At 43.9% G+C, this 18,231-nt stretch overlaps 1 long non-coding RNA gene across 1 annotated transcript; it reads right to left on the bottom strand.

Moving 5' to 3' along the window:
• Nucleotides 1-7,462: 7,462 nt before the first annotated feature.
• On the bottom strand, nucleotides 7,463-9,633 carry LOC126991497 (uncharacterized). Its single transcript, XR_007745589.1, has 3 exons — nucleotides 9,565-9,633; nucleotides 8,783-8,962; nucleotides 7,463-8,149 (listed from the first exon to the last, which is right to left on the bottom strand). It is a non-coding gene; the product is annotated as an uncharacterized LOC126991497 (long non-coding RNA).
• Nucleotides 9,634-18,231: the final 8,598 nt, after the last annotated feature.

Below are 18,231 nucleotides of genomic sequence, written 5' to 3'. Positions count from 1 at the left end.
ACACAGAGGTAAGTTCATGAGGATGTTTTCTTACATTTAATAATGTATGCTCTACCATTCAGTGATGTATTCTTTCTTCATTTCAAAACACAAGCACAAAGTGGAACAGTAAACTAATACTTATAAGAGAAAGAAAAAAAATGATCATCAGAATAAACTGACTTCAGTATCTTCATTCCTGTAGCATCAGAGCTTCATAATGAATGTATTGCTGAGTGTAGATACACAGGTCTTTGTTGAGCAGGCATGAAAAGGCGGCACCAGGTGGAAGGCCACAGCCACAGACGGCAGGCCAGTGCTGTTACACAATACGGTGATGGAGGCAGTGGTAGTGAACAGGGTTATAACTTGTTGGCTGTTGGAATATGTTTGACGGATGGGTACTTTGAATTACGAGGAACTAATAAAGTAATGTAAAGGCTAGAGTTCAATTCTCAGGTCTGAGGACATGTATCTTAACATAAACTCCTTAGTCATTCATTCATTATTGTCTTAGAAGACACAATAAAACCCAGTGAGGTGATGCCCCACTCGGACCGCTTCCTGCATGCATCAGTTATTTGTGTGTCATACCAGTGGGGGTATTGTAGGTTAACATGGCTCGTTAATATTCACCCAGCAAAGGGTTATAAATGTGTTCATCTTTTCAGACTGAAGAGATCAACGAGGTGGACCGCCTGGGCCAGATGACTGAGGAGTGCGGCAGACTGGACAAGACTGAGCACTGCAGCACCACGACAACGAGGCCGTGTACGAAAAGGCCCTGGATGGATATCATCGAGAAGTGTTCCGGCGAGGAGGCGGGGCCCGAGGTGAGCAGCACCACCAGTGGCCAGGCGTACGACTACTCTGCCGTGAACAACGTGCCTGAGGGTGGATTCTCTTTCTAGGACTTCAGTGTGTGTGTCTGGCAAGGGAGGAGCAGCAGCAGGCAGGGTGTGTGTTCCACGGCGGAATAACGTGATAATGTATCTAACCGTCAATCTCACTTGTCTAAGTGACCTCTGCAGCATGTTTTACAGTGCCTTCAGTGGAACCGCTGGTGCCTCAATGTTTTACTGGGCCTTCAGTGGACCCGCTGGTGCCTCAATGTTTTACTGGGCCTTCAGTGGACCCGCTGGTGCCTCAATGTTTTACTGGGCCTTCAGTGGACCTGCTGGCGCCTCAGTGTTTTACTGGTCCTTCAGTGGACCCGCTGGTGCCTCAATGTTTTACTGGGCCTTCAGTGGACCTGCTGGTGCCTCAATGTTTTACTGGGCCTTCAGTGGACCCGCTGGTGCCTCAATGTTTTACTGGGCCTTCAGTGGACCTGCTGGTGCCTCAATGTTTTACTGGGCCTTCAGTGGACCCGCTGGTGCCTCAATGTTTTACTGGGCCTTCAGTGGACCCGCTGGTGCCTCAATGTTTTACTGGGCCTTCAGTGGACCCGCTGGTGCCTCAATGTTTTACTGGGCCTTCAGTGGACCCGCTGGTGCCTCAATGTTTTACTGGGCCTTCAGTGGACCCACTGGTGCCTCAATGTTTTACTGGGCCTTCAGTGGACCCTTTGGTGCCTCAATGTTTTTCTGGGCCTTCAGTGGACCTGGTGTTGCCTCAATGTTTTACTGGGCCTTCAGTGGACCCGCTGGTGCCTCAATGTTTTACTGGGCCTTCAGTGGACCCGCTGGTGCCTCAATGTTTTACTGGGCCTTCAGTGGACCCGCTGGTGCCTCAATGTTTTACTGGGCCTTCAGTGGACCCGCTGGTGCCTCTATGTTTTACTGGGCATTCAGTGGACCCGCTGGTGCCTCAGTGTTTTACTGGGCCTTCAGTGGACCCACTGGTGCCTCAATGTTTTACAGGGCCTTCAGTGGACCCGCTGGTGCCTCAGTGTTTTACTGGGCCTTCAGTGGACCCACTGGTGCCTCAATGTTTTACAGGGCCTTCAGTGGACCCGCTGGTGCCTCAATGTTTTACAGGGCCTTCAGTGGACCCGCTGGTGCCTCAGTGCTTTACTGGGCCTTCAGTGGACCCGCTGGTGCCTCAATGTTTTACAGGGCCTTCAGTGGACCCACTGGTGCCTCTGTGTGTGTTTTAAAATTGTTTGCTTGATAGGCTGAAGCTTGAGGAATTCTGTGGATTACGTTTCATATCAGGTAATGGCTTTTTTACCTCTTTTTATTCATCCAATAAATTTATCTTTATAAACTGCCTAATGCATTTGACTCAAATGTTATTTTGTAATAAGGGACCAAATAAATTCGTGCCAGATGATGAAAAATTTGATCATCCAGCACAATGTATCCTTCTCAACCTGTCAAAGATATTTTCCTACATCTATAAAGTTAAATAAGTTGTCTAATAATATATATATATATATATATATATATATATATATATATATATATATATATATATATATATATATATATATATATATATATATATATATATATATATATATATATATATATATATATATATATATATATATATATATATATATATATATATATATATATATATATATATATATATATATATATATATATATATATATATATATATATATATATATATATATATATATATATATAGAGAGAGACTGTAGTAGCACTGTGATTGACGAGGTTCATGCCGTCAATCATGACGTCATCACGTGGGGGAGGAGCTTTGGGCCTGGGAGAGCGGGGTAGACTTTTGAATAGGCAGTTCGGAAACACGCTGCCCAGTTGACGAGCGACACCCACACACCTCAACATTTTGCCTTCATGCCGGCTTGCTTTACCTTTAGTTGCGCCCACAGAGGCGGGGATGGCAGCATACCTTTTCATCGGTAAGACTAAATGATATTTGTGGTGAAACATTATATAGGAGGCGAGAAAACTGAGTTTGAAAAAGAGCGACACAAAAGAATGCGAATCCCATGGCCTTTACACACAAACAGGTCACATTACTGGAATGTAGAGGTCTTTGGGTACTATCAGAAGTACAATGAACACTCAGTTTTTTTTTTCAAAACATGTAAAATAAGAGTTAAACCTGGGCAAGTTACCGAGTTGATTCAACCCGCGGGCACTCATTTGCCTGACAACGTTAATTCTCATTCTCTCATTCTTACATTCTCATTCTCTCTCATTCTTATTATCTAATTCTCATTATCTCCCTTTCTCATTCTCATTCTCTCTCATTCTCATTCTCTCTCTCTCTCTCATTATTATCATTCTTTTTACCTCTCTCTCATTCTCATTATCATTCCCCCTCATTTTAAATATCTCATTCTCTCTCTCTCTCTCTCTCTCTCTCTCTCTCTCTCTCTCTCTCTCTCTCTCTCTCTCACATTCTTCCTTTCTCATTCTTCCTCTCACATTCTCTCATTCTCATTACCTCTCTCTCATAACGAGTCTCCCTCATTCTCTCATTCTCATTCTCTCTCATTCTTATTTTTCTCTAATTCTCATTATCTCTCTCATTCTCTTTCTCATTCTCATTCTCTCTCTCATTGTCGTTCTTTCTCTCTTTCTCATTATCATTATCATTACCTCTCTCACATTCTCATTCTCATTGTCATTCCCTCTCATTTTTAATCTCTCTCTCTCTCTCTCTCTCTATCTATCTCTCTCTCTCTCTCTCTCTCTCTCTCTCCTAAAGGAGTTATCTTGTGTCATTTGTTCCACTCTTGTTAGTCGTTTTTTTCATCCCTGGTGATCAAGACATCTCCACCACTCCACAACCATTTTTCTCCCTAAAAACATGGAACCAAAACCCCTCTCAGTAACTGGTGCCTGACCTGTATGTTGCATTTTCTCCATCTACTGATTAATATACCTCTAACAATGACATGCATGATTGTGTAACACGGTTGGTTGACGTCAAGTCAAATATATACTATTATTTGGGCATGGGTAGGTTTTTCTCCTTCCTGCCCCAATACTTCCTTCTGTTTTCTCGTAGATAGATAGATAGATAGATAAATAGATAGATAGATATTTTATTCGTTAAATTGTGACACATTAAATTTTGTATACAAAATGAAATTCATTTTGGCTTAAGAGCTCCCTAGTAGTTATTTGTACATTAGTGAATTTTGATCACATCTGAGACGCTCTACATAGAAGGCTGTACATCCTTCTACATTAAAAGTAAGGCCATGGTCAATGTATATTGAATACTATACAGAGGAAGTGTGAGGGATCAAGGCGGGTGTAGAACATTTCATCTCGATCAGCTTCTACGGAATAAAGACAAGGAAATGCTGGTGTTTTTTTCTATGAAAACCTGTACATACATCCTTAGTGCATATACTGCAGCAGTTGAATAAGTAAAACCATATGATATGTGGAAGAAATAAGGCAGACAAGCTCATTTACTCCGACGATCTGGGAGGGAGAATGTTTTGAGTGGACTTACTGGCTCAAGGCCACCGGCTAAGCTCCGCTCACCCCTACCCCCCATGCTTCACCTCACAGTGAAGAGCGGCGCCCGCTGAGGGCCACTCCATGTATTCTTCCTCCAAGATTCCGCCGGTGCAGCGAAATTTTCCGGTGTAGCGAAATTTTCCGGCTGGCCCAGATCTTCTGTAAGAACCATTGAAATGGCAACACTCTCAACCTGACTGTTTCGTTTTCTTCAATTGATTTTAGAGACATATTACTATAAATCAATCTTCATCACATTTTCACAAAGTTTTCGTACATTACATTCAATGTGCACTGCCTCTCCAACCCACCTTTCATTTAAAACAAAAATCTGTTTGATCTTTCCTATTAAAAAATAATTATTCACTCTGGCCAGGGGACAAATTGAAAAAAATGTATATAATGAACTACGGGACTTTTTATCCAACAGATATGGACATTATCAGTAAGAAACTGAAGAAACCATAGCCTACTCTCGCCAGAAGACTATTGAGCTACGTACAGAGCCTCAGAGATTACGGAAGAACGTAATAAACTGCGACACCAAATTAGAAGAGACAAAAGAGCTAAGAAGCAATACGAGAAAGATGTCTGGAAGAAAAAAAGAGCCCCGGGGGGTTGGCGCGAGCCCCGTCGGGAGGCGGCAAGACAAGATTGACTCACTATAAATACTATAGCGCCATTGAAAAGCAAAGTGTGTAAAGAAGCAGAAGAGAGGATCCAGAGGGGGACCTATATAAGTAGCGATACAGGTAATAGAAAAACAGCAGAGTATTATTGCAGTGTCCCCTTGCAAGGTGACTGTTCGCCGAAGGATCATGAAAGGGATGGAGTTCAATAGAGCCCAGCCAGCCATTCCAGCAACCCCGACTCACCCAAAGCAGCAGTGGGCATGGTATGAGAGTGAATAATTAACCTGTTGCAGCACTAACAAAATTTTTGACGAAGATGTATGTTGGGGCAGTTTTTTTTTCATGAAGACTTACCTCACCTTGAGGGTACTTCTTGAAGACCTCTCGTGGGGGTGGCAGCGCCCACACCCGCGTGAAGGACCTCCAGGGCTCAGGAGTTCACATGGGGCAGCAGACACGTGCACACCTCGGTACACTTTATTACAGGAAATCTAAAACACTCGCACCACACAGCAGAAGCCCACTCACACACCAAGCACGCTGCAGCACTAAGCTCTAACCTAACTAAGGCTAATTTGGCGGCGCTGGGATGAGAGAGGAAGGCTACTTAGCGTCGGGGTGAAGACACGTCGAGGGTGTAGGGCAGCGAACCAAGGCAGCTCCGCTCTCCTGACACATACTGACTCCGGCGTGAACCACACGATGAGCAGCCGTCCTCTTCAGGCGACAAGAGATGCCGAGTGCGTACTCCTGGCTGCAGTAGCGATTCCGAAACCAAAGCAGCACCGACTCCTTAGCGGCACTAGCGAAACAGGTACTAAGTTCCGGAACTAGTTACCGGTATCGTTAGTACCGCTAAGGTACCAACCGTTAATACCGCTAAGGTACCGGTAAAGTACCTTTAGCACCTAAGATACCAGTACCGGTACCTTGCAGGTACGGGTAACGGATCGGTATTACCAGGAATGGAGTTTTTAGTACCGGTATTACCGGTACTCAAATTAACGGTACCTGCCCACCCCTAGATAGGAGGGAGGGAGGTACTGCGAGGAAACAGGAGGGTTGTCCAGGGCCAACTTGCTGTCAGTGGGATGGTGGAGAGGAGGTAGAGACAAAGTTCCCCCAAGCACTGAGCAGTGTGGCAAGGTCAAGGGTGGAGAGCATAATTATCAATGGGAACTCAGTCAACCAGAGATTTAGCGGCAGCATCTATACACAGCGTCGTGCCAAACAGGAACAGCACAAATTCCTTTCAGCTAGTGGCGGATCCAGGCGGGGGGCGTGGGGGGCGTCCCCCCCCCCCCTTTTAGAACCTAAATTGTGCCTTTTCAAAGATTCACTGAGATCTGGGGGGTATCATTCCTGTGAACACTACTACTAGCCTACTAAATATAATGATAATAATAATAACAATACTACTACTACTACTACTATTACTGTTACTACTGCTAATACGTACTACTACTACGACTACTACTACTACTACTACTACTACTACTACTACTACTACTAATAATAATAATAATAATAATAATAATAATAATAATAAAATAAATATAAACGTACAAAATAAATAAAAGAAATTGCGAACATTATCGTATTTCTATTTGTAAAAAAAAAAAAAGCGCGGGTAGCGGTGCCAGATGGATTTGGCTACTTTACTGTATATATATATATATATATATATATATATATATATATATATATATATATATATATATATATATATATATATATATATATATATATATATATATGAGATTGTAACAATGATGTCTATGTAACCAGTCACGGTCTTAGTCAGGGAAGCAGGACATGTCAGTGTTGAGTGGCCAGTTACACTACGCAGTCTTGAGCGTCCAGGCCTGCCAGGGTGTCTGTACGTGACTACGTGTGAATGAAAACTCGAAGGAAAGTAAACCCAACCCTCAACACTACTCTGTATAGTTAATAACCCACAGTACTTCACAAGTGCCCTTAGCTAACCTATCATGAAAAAATCTATGAAAGGCGTGAGAGACTTTTATAACATTTGTAGGATAATTTGCACCAAGACAACCTATTTTGACTTTATTGATGTAGGAAAATATCTTTGACAGGTTGAGAAGGATACACTGTGCTGGATGATCAAATGTTTCATCATCTGGCACGAGTTTATTTGGTCCCTTATTACAAAATATCAGTTGCGTCAAATGCATTAGGCAGTTTATAAAGATAAATTTATTGGATGAATAAAAAAAACAGGTAAAAAGCCATTACCTGATATGAAAAGTAATCCACAGAATTCCTCAAGCTTCAGCCTATCAAGCAAACAATTTTGAAAGACACACAGAGGCACCAGCGGGTCCACTGAAGGCCCAGTAAAACATTGAGGCACCAGCAGGTCCACTGAAGGCCCAGTAAAACATTGAGGCACCAGAGGGTCCACTCAAGGCCCAGTAAAACATTGAGGCACCAGCGGGTCCACTGAAGGCCCAGTAAAACACTGAGGCACCAGCGGGTCCACTGAAGGCCCAGTAAAACACTGAGGCACCAGCGGGTCCACTGAAGGCCCAGTAAAACATTGAGGCACCAGCGGGTCCACTGAAGGCCCAGGAAAACACTGAGGCACCAGCGGGTCCGCTGAAGGCCCAGTAAAACATTGAGGCACCAGCGGGTCCACTGAAGGCCCAGTAAAACACTGAGGCACCAGCGGGTCCGCTGAAGGCCCAGTAAAACATTGAGGCACCAGCGGGTCCACTGAAGGCCCAGTAAAACATGCTGCAGAGGTCACTTAGACAAGTGAGATTGACGGTTAGATACATTATCACATTATTCCGCCGTGGAACACACACCCTGCCTGCTGCTGCTCCTCCCTTGCCAGACACGCACACTGAAGTCCTAGAAAGAGAATCCACCCTCAGGCACGTTGTTCACGGCAGAGTAGTCGTACACCTGGCCACTGGTGGGGCTGCTCACCTCGGGGCCCTCCTCCTCGCCGGAACACTTCTCGATGATATCCATCCAGGGCCTTCTCGTACACGGCCTCGTTGTCGTGGTGCTGCAGTCCTCGGTCTTGTCCAGTCCGCCGCACTCCTCAGTCATCTGGTCCAGGCGGTCCACCTCGTTGATCTCGGCAGTCTGAGAAGATGAACACATTTAAACCCTTTGCTGGGTGAATATTAACGAGCCATGTTAACCTACAATACCCCCACTGGTATGACACACAAATAACTGATGCATGCAGGAAGCGGTCCGAGTGGGGCATCACCTCACTGGGTTTTATTGTGTCTTCTAAGACAATAATGAATGAATGACTAAGGAGTTTATGTTAAGATACATGTCCTCAGACCTGAGAATTGAACTCTAGCCTTTACATTACTTTATTAGTTCCTCGTAATTCAAAGTACCCATCCGTCAAACATATTCCAACAGCCAACAAGTTATAACCGCGTTCACTATCACTGCCTCCATCACCGTATTGTGTACCAGCACTGGCCTGCCGTCTGTGGCTGTGGCCTTCCACCTGGTGCCGCCTTTTCATGCCTGCTCAACAAAGACCTGTGTATCTACACTCAGCAATACATTCATTATGAAGCTCTGATGCTACTGGAATGAAGATACTGAAGACAGTTTATTCTTTTTTTTCTTTCTCTTATAAACATTAGTTTACTGTTCCACTTTGTGCTTGAGTTTTGAAGTGAAGAAAGAATACATCACTGAATGGTAGAGCATCCCATTATAAAATGTAAGAAATCATCCTCATGAACTTACCTCTGTGTCTGGTCTAATGAGTTTCAAAAGAGGTTGTACAATGCCAGCCTTAATGACGAAGTCTCTGAGTTTGGGGCCATCGCCAGCAGTGTTTCCCGGCGCCCACACGGCTTGCTCTGCATGTTACGTTGGTGTGCGGCGAGCGGAGCAGCTTGACGAACAACACGACAGCGCCCGAGTCTGTTGGGGAGGCAAACACCGTGGATTACATGCAGGAACAAACTTCAAACTAATAATTTGTTCATACAACATAAAAACAAAGTAGGAAGATTCAATCAAGAAGCGACACCCTTTTCTACCGCTTTCTCTTCATCTTCAGACTTCATGTTCCCCTTCACGTTTTTCAACGCGAGACCCTCACAGCAGGAACGATACAACTCAGGGCTGGATGCCACAGAATGCTTAACCTTGCTATTACTTATGAATGGGTCAGAAAGAACAGTATAGAACGTGTAGGGCGGGGCTGCGGCAGGGCGCTTGGCAGCCACACATCTCCACACGTTCGTCGTGAAGTAATCCTACACGTAACAGTAATGGTCGCCAATTTGTACAAACCATTTTGTAATTCAGTTTACTTATAAACTAAAGGAGGCAGCTAAAGAGCGAAACAAATGAATAAGTGAACACAACTGTTGCTCCTATGGCCTTAATACATGTCAAAAGAGTGATCAGTTTCAGTTTGAGAAGATTTGATATTCCTCTCTTGAAAGTTTAATTTATAAAGAGAATAAATAGACATCCTGAACCCTGTCCTCTGGTTACAGCACTCAGCCCACACTCACTTGTCTGCCCTCTCCAGGAGGAGTACAAGGGGGTGCACCAGGCCGGCATCCGGGGTGGCATCTAAGAGCAGCTGACAGCTTATTGAGTTCAGCTTGTGTGGCCACCGGCTGGGTGCTGGTGTCGTTACTCGGGATGCCGTTGATAATTTCCTCCACACACAGTGTAGGGCCCTAAAACAATACACATATACTATAACCTATTCAGGCTTATATATATATATATATATATATATATATATATATATATATATATATATATATATATATATATATATATATATATATATATATATATATATATATATATCCCGAATTATAAACGCTCTTGAAAGTTATCCAAAAGTTTCCATTAATCTTATGTACTTTAATTTTGTTAATCATCCCATCTTCCTGTTTAAACATGCAATGCAGCTGTTCCTGGAAAGCAAACCATTACGCAGTGAACACCAGATAAGGGGCCAAAGGCAGCACTTTGAAATGAAGTGAAAATGGTCATGACTTCAGAGCAGCACCGGGAAATGGTTTCCTAAAAATCACCTCTGTATTCCTCTTGCATTTGATCAACAGAATTGATGCTGAGGGTGAGCAGCAACTTCTCTTCCTTGCATAGTAAGGAAAAAGGGAACAAAGCCTCAACACACACCAGCCAAACACTGTGTGGTATAATCTGTTATGAGGAACACATGCACCAAAGACAACCAAGGCAAGTGTCACACATTCACGATCTTGACTCTCGACGCCTCCCGACGTCAGGTCACACGCCGACACTTTTGGAAATTTCTAAACACTCAGCGCCCTTCCCGACATCTGCCACCGTCGGCAGTAAACCATCACCGTTGGATGTCCATCTCAGCAACGTCTCGACAACGTCGTTTCGACGTCGGCAATGATCGACATTTTAGGGGATCTATTTACGATGATTTTAACGTACGTCTGGCAGCGTGACATTTTCTAACGTCGAGTCAAGATCGTGAATGTGTGACACTAGCCTAACAAATATGGAGAACACATAATTATAACAAAACGAGTATGTAATGACGCTGGACCTGAAAATATTCCCTCGTTTTCACATCTCCCTTACATTTTTTTGTGTGTGTTCATCTTTTATATATTTATTTATATTTCATTATTCCGTTTCTTTGTTTAATTATTCATACACTTATTGACTCTTTTCTAATTTCATTCTTATCATTTTTTCCTCTTTTTCCTCTTAGTGTTTCTGACTTTCACTCTTCTAATTAAGTTTCCATGTTGAGTTGTTCACATGTCTGTTCTTTTGTTCGACTGACACGTTTCCATTTTTCGTTCCGGCCATTACTTTCTTTTTTCCTAAGCTTTCTGACTTTTTAAATCTATTATTCATTTTGAGTTGCTTTCATATTTTTTTTTCATTTATTTGACACCTTTCAATATTTCTTTCTTATTGTTGTTTCTCTTTCCTCTTATTTTCTTAATCATTTTCTCTTCACTCCTTCACCTTTCCCTTCAAGTTGCGTGAATATTCTTTATTTGCCTCGCTTCAGTGTTCGTCACCGCTCTTCCTTTTCTTCTTGGCATGTTCCTTCTCTCCTTTACTCTTCCGCTTTCTTTTCCTCCCCTTGAGCGCTTTTAACAGAGAGAGAGAGAGAGAGAGAGAGAGAGAGAGAGAGAGAGAGAGAGAATTAGTTTAACAAATCGTGTGCGAAAAAAGAACGAAATCGTTCGAAGAATCATGTTCACGAGCGTAACATTTCCATTTGTTTCAATTCAGTTTTGCAGATTCGATTATTTTTAATATTTCAAACCTCTCTCTCTCTCTCTCTCTCTCTCTCTCACACACACACACACACACAAAAAAAGCACTGTTCATCAATCAGGGAAGTGAGACGCGACACACACACACACACACACACACACACACACACACACACACACACAAAATAAGCACTGTTCATCAATCAGGGAAGTGAGACGCGACACACACACACACACACACACACACACACACATATTCACATACTAACACATTCCTCTCCTCATGTGATATTAAATTTTGTCTCTTTAATCTTATTCCTCCACCTCCTCCACCTCCTCCTCTTCCTTCTCCTCTTATCTTCCTCTTCTTCTTTGCCTCTTCCTTTTCCAGTATCTCCATATCGTTTTTTTTTACGCGTCTCTTTCACTCTTCTTCCACCTCCTTTCCGATTCCCCTCCTTGACCTCCTCTCCTTTCTCTTCTTTCCCCTCCTCCGCTTCCACACCATTGATCTTTTCCTCAGGGATTCGCAGGTATTTCAGGATTTCTTTCACACGCTCTTTTCGTTTTCTCTGTAACCCTTCTTCTTTCCTTTATTTTCTGAATTCCTTTGTGCGTGTTACTCCTTTACCATATATCTTTTTCTTTTCCTAACTTTCTTTATATTCTATTGGTTAGCTTTTCCTCAATATCTCGCTCCTTTTGTGATCCTTTACCTTCCTTAATCCATCTCCTTACTGTCTTTTCCCTCCTCATCTTCCTCCTCTTCTTCTTCCTCATTTTTTCTTCACATTTTGCCTTGTTCATCTTTTTGTCGCCGTTGCCCTTCTTTTCTCTGTGTATATCTGTTCACGGTTTTGGCTTTTATTTGTATCATTGTTATTCCATTCTCTTCTCACTCTTCTGTGTTTTGTATTTTCTGTAGTTTTTCTTTTTTCCTAATACCTTCTCACTAACTTAATTGTTTTGTTTTCACACTCCAGTTCTTTTCCTAATTAGTTTGTTTTTCTTTCGAGTTTAATCTAATTTTTTATCAGTCTGTATTCTTGTCCTCTTTTTCATTTCTTCCCGTTTTTTCCTTCTTTTCACTTTGGTTATTCCTTCTTTTTCACTCCTCCATCTTCCCTTCAATTTTATTTTCATGTTCTTGTTCTCTTCCCTCTCATTTTTTTTCGTTTCGCCTTTTTCATGTTAGCTGCTTCGTCCTTCCTTCATTTTCTCTTCATTCTTCATCTCCCGATACTACTTTTCCTCCCATCCGCTCCTCCCTGCCAGCTTCATTATATCTCATTTCTTTCTCTTACTTTACCTCCACTTATTTCTCATTCTCTCGTTCCTTTCTTTCCTTCTTTCCTATTTACATGGTTTTCATTAATTTAATATTTTTTAAAGAAAATAAAGGCATCTCTCTCTCTCTCTCTCTCTCTCTCTCTCTCTCTCTCTCTCTCTCTCTCTCTCTCTCTCTCTCTCTCTCTCTCTCTCTCTCTCTCTCTCTCTCTCTCTCTCTCTCTCTCTCTCTCTCTCTCCTTTTGCTCCATTCTTCCCCTACTTTTCCCTACCTTCATTCCTCCCTTATCTTTCTCTTTTTTTTTTATTCTCTCTCCTCAGTTTTGTTTCTTCACCCTCTCCTCACTTCCTCCAACTTTTCTCCAGTTTCTCCTCCCTTCTACTCCTCTACATCTACCCCTCTTCTCTCTCTCCATCTCTCCAGCTTTCTCTTCACTGCCTTTTTCCTTCGCCCCATTCCCTCTACCACCCTCCCTCCTCCTCCTCCTCCTCCTCCTCCTCTCCCTCTTCCTTTTCTGTCCGTCTTTTTTGGTTTTCTTTTTTCTTCCGACGGTTCCTCTTTCCATGGCATTGAGAGTCCTTGAACACCACAGTTTCAAAGAGGAACAAGAGGAGGAAGAAGAGGAGGAAAGACAAAAAGAGAAGAAGTAGGGACGGAGTGACGGAGAAAAAGGAGAGGAAGATAGAGACGTAGACAAAGGGAAGAGGGAGGAAGAAGAGTCAGTATGTAGAAAAGTAGAAACATGAGGAGAGGGAAGGAGAGAATGGTATTTTCGGGGAGCGGGTGTAGGAGGAGGGGGAGGAAACATGGAAATGCAGGCAACAGAAAGTCTATTGGCTCATTACGAGGTCGCCCGCTTGGGTGATTTAATCTGCTCGACCGCCACTTGGGGCTTGGTGAGCAGATGAAAGCACCTCGATATTGAGGAGCAGATGAAAGCCCCTCGTTATTCAGTTTACTCCCGACGCAGCGAAATGACGGTCGATTCTATATTTGAAGGAGTTGATGGTATTCGCATTTACTACTTCCGAGGGAAGATTGTTCCAGTGGCGGATGACTCGGTTTGAAAAGAAACTCCTTCCAATGTCTGTGTTACATCGACTCGACTGAATGGGTAAACCGTTATTTCTAGTTCTTGAGTTGGTTGAGTTGGGTTGAGGTTGGGCTGAGTTGGTAGAGGAGGGGAGCACGAGTAGCACGAGGAGGAGGAGGAGACAAGGAGGAAGGATGCATATTTTAAAACGATATTGTGTGTAGCCTATGTGTATTCAGGTCACGAGAGAGAGAGAGAGAGAGAGAGAGAGAGAGAGAGAGAGAGAGAGAGAGCAACCAGCTAATTTTCTTCGATATTTTCCCTCCCACAGAAATCACTTAATTAATAGAAAATGAATATTTGCTAACGGTAACTCATCCATTTGGTAATTTTCTTTTATTATTATCTCGCCGTTTTGGTTTTACTCTCTAATGGATCACAGCGTCGACGATTAATATACAAAGCACTTGACTTTTTACAAATTATTAAGCCCAATTCAATATCTGCATATTTTTCCCCTGGAGAGTTTTATATATTTCTTCTTTTAATTTCTTTGAAATGTCTTCATATATGCTTTTCACTTTCCTTTTGCGTAAGTTTCCTGTTTTTTAGTTTTTTTTTTGCATATTTTCATCCGTCGAAGTTTCGAAGTTGAGTCAGTCCTAACATTGCCAATTTCTTTAGAGATTCTCATTTCATAACTTTCAATCGTTCATGACATTGTTCATCTTTATCTCATTACCACAAAGTTAAGAATCATTGGTCACAATAACAGTTGAATTACATATGAGCACATTTTCTTCAAGGATATTTTTTTTTTTCTCATTGAATTTCACACGTTGTCCTGACAATTAATGATCACGCCTTTTCTGAAGTTCCCTTTTTTTAGAATTTTCAGTCATTCCATATATTTTCAATATTTTTTTCTCAGTCTTTTCATCTTTTTCCTTTCTTCAGTTTTATTTCAACCTTACGGGAGTCATTCTCGGTAACTTCTTCATTTTTTACTCATTCGATGTTTACGTTTTTCTGATACTCACATCCTCCATTTTTATGAGTTTCAGTATTCTTTTTTTTTGTGCACTCTTTCCATCTTTATCGTATTTTCACAAAACAGAGAATAATTGATCACATTTGCACTTAAATTTCATCCCCGCACATTCTTCCCTTCTAGAGTTTCCACTTTTATTCCCTCTTTTTTTTTTTTTTTTACTATATTGGTATTCTCGTTTATATTTGCGAGTCTTATTTTTCCCTTCCAATATTTCTCATCCGTTTTTCAGATTGTTTTTCTCGTTCACCTTTTTCCTCATTTGTCTCTTTTTCAATCAGTCTTTTCTATCACTGTCACCTGTTTCACTGTCCATCTTTTTCTCATCAACCTTTTCATGAATCACTAAGTTTTCTTCTTTATTCATTGTTTTGCATATCTTACCTTTCACAGTATTTTTTCCCTTAATTAAGCTTCTGTTCAGTCATTTATCTGTTTCCACACATTTCTTTTCGCTTATTCTCTACTTATCATTAACCTTTTATTTGTCAAACACTTTTTTTCTCGTTCTCCGTTTTTATCGTTCTCACTTTTTTCTCTTTCATAACCTTTCCCTCGTCCACTCTTTTTATTATTAACACACTGATGATTATACTGTACATACGACCTTAAAATTTGTACATAGTTAGTTAGTTAGTTAGTTAGTGTGTGTGTGTGTGTGTGTGTGTGTGTGTGTGTGTGTGTTTGTGTGTGTAGCGTGATCAAGAGAGCAGGAAGGAGCAACACATTTTTACACATGCATGAGGGAGGAGGGACAACACACACGATAGATGCAAAGTTTTCCTCTTCACGCCCCGCAACACACCACAACTCACCACCGCCGCAACATACCACCTCAACACACACCCGCACCAACGCCACCGCCGCAACACACCACCGCAACACACACCCGCACCAACACACCGCCGCAACACACCACTGCAACACACCACCGCAACACACACCCGCACCAACACAGCGCCGCAACACACCGCCGCAACACACCACCGCAACACACACCCGCACCAACACACCGCCGCAACACACCCGCACCAAACACACCGCCGCAACACACCCGCACCAACACACCGCCTCTACACACCCACACCAGCACATCGCCGCAACACACCCGCACCAACACACCGCCGCAACACACCACACCAGCACACCGCCGCAACACACACCCGCAACACACCGCACCACCACAGCGCCGCAACACACCGCCGCAACACACCACCGCAACACACACGCACCAAAACACCGCCGCAACACACACCCGCAACACACACCGCTGCAACACAACCACCGTAACACACACCCGCACCCGCACACCGCCGCAACACACCCGCACCAACACACCGCCGCAACACAACCACCGCAACACACCCGCACCAACACACCGCCGCAACACAACCACCGCAACACACCCGCACCAACACACCGCCGCAACACAACCACCGCAACACACACCCGCACCAACACAACGCCGCAACACACCCGCACCAACACACCGCCGCAACACAACCACCGCAATACACCCGCACCAACACACCGCCACAACACAACCACCGCAACACACCCGCACCAACACACCGCAGCACACACCCGCACCAACACACCGCCGCAACACACACCCGCACCAACACACCGCCGCAACACACACACGCACCAGCACACCACCGCAACACACACCCGCACCAACACACCGCCGTAACACACCCGCATCAGCACACCGCCGCAACACACCCGCACCAGCACACTGCCGCAACACAACTACCGCAACACACCGCCGCAACACACCCGCACCAACACACCACCGCAACACACCCGCACCAACACACCGCCGCAACACACCCGCACCAACACACACCCGCACCAACACACCGCCGCAACACACCCGCATCAACACACCGCTGCAACACAACTCCGCCACATCACCGCAGACAACCAACACAACCAACGCGCCGTTACGTCCCCCGCGCCTCGCTTCCCACACGCCCCGCTCTGGACTAGAGCTGAGGGCGGAAGGCGTGGGAGGGGGAAGTGCACTAAGCGTGGGTGAGGAAAGGGAAGGAAACATGGAAACATGGACTAGCAGGCAGCAGAAAGCCTGTTGGCTCATTACTAGGCTGCCTGCGTTCAGTGATTCAATCAATCCGTTTGCCATAGGAGTGGCTTGCAGGGAAGGATTAAAGCACTTGTATATCTACTCTTGGGAACGTTCAGTTCACTCCCGATGCAGCAAAGTGGCGATCAATGCGTTTCTTGAAGGAGTTGATGGTCTCTGCGCTAACTACTTCTGCAGGAAGGCTGTTCCAGTGGCGAACAACTCTATTCGAGAAATAACTCCTGCCGATGTCGGTATTGCATCGCTTTGCTTAAATTGTTTTTCCGTTGTTTCTTGTTCTCAGGTTAGTTTGTAGCGTGAAGAGTTTGGAGTGATCAACGTTGCTGAGCTTGTTCAGGTACTTAAAGACTTGTATCATGTCTCCCCGCAGGCGTCTATTTTCCAACGTGAAGAGGTTGAGTCGCTCGAGTCGCTCTTCATAGGGCTTCGTCCTCAGTGATGGTATCATCTTCGTGGCGCGGCGCTGTACTCTCTCAAGTAATTCAATGTCTTTCCTGTAATTAGGAGACCAGAATTGCACGGCGTATTCCAGGTGGGGCCTTACCAGCGAATTGTACAAGGATAACATAACTCCCGGCGTCTTGTATTCGAAGTTCCTCGATATGAACCCAAGCATTGTATTGGCTTTCTTACAGGCGGACTTGCAGTGTTTTATTTGTTTCAAGTCACTGCTGATGGTGACCCCGAGGTCTCTTTCCTCTTGCACAACATGTAGTGGTTCGCCACCCATGTGGTATGTGTGGTTGCTGTTTCTGGATCCGATATGCATTACTTTACATTTGGCAGTGTTGAAGGACATCTGCCATTTTTCTGACCACCGAGTGATCTGGTCCAGGTCTCTCTGGATAATTTCGCAGTCTGCCGTTGTGAGGGCCTTCCCACCCACCTTTGTGTCGTCGGCATATTTTGAAAGATTGGATTTCAATCCTAGTTCTAGGTCGTTGATATATATGATGAAAAGTATGGGTCCCAGCACTGACCCCTGTGGCACTCCACTTGTGACCGGGAGCCACTCGGAGGCCTGTCCGTTGAGTACAATTCGTTGTTTTCTTCCAGTGAGCCAGTCCTTGATCCACGCTGTCAGATTGCCGCCTAATCCCGCCGACTTGAGTTTCTTGAGGAGTCTTTCGTGTGGCACTTTGTCAAAGGCTTTCTGAAAGTCTAGATATATAACATCGCTGGGGATATGATTATCCCAGTTTTCATAGATACCTTGGAAGAAGTCCAATAAATTGGTTAAGCATGAGCGCTTGTTCCTGAAACTGTGCTGAGCATCGGAAATGATGTTGAGTAGGAGGAGGAGGAGGTGGAGGGGGTTAGATCAATGCACGTGGGCGTCGGAACTGAGTGGTTTGTCATGGTGCCTTCGAGAGGAGGAGGAGGAGGAGGAGGAGGAGGAAGAAAAGGAAGAGGTAGTGTAGGATTCCAACGATGAGGAGAAGGGTGGAGTGTAT

Source organism: Eriocheir sinensis, unplaced genomic scaffold (assembly GCF_024679095.1).
Source record: "Eriocheir sinensis breed Jianghai 21 unplaced genomic scaffold, ASM2467909v1 Scaffold29, whole genome shotgun sequence".
NCBI lineage: Eukaryota > Metazoa > Arthropoda > Malacostraca > Decapoda > Varunidae > Eriocheir > Eriocheir sinensis.
This window is presented reverse-complemented; position numbering and strand designations above follow the sequence as displayed.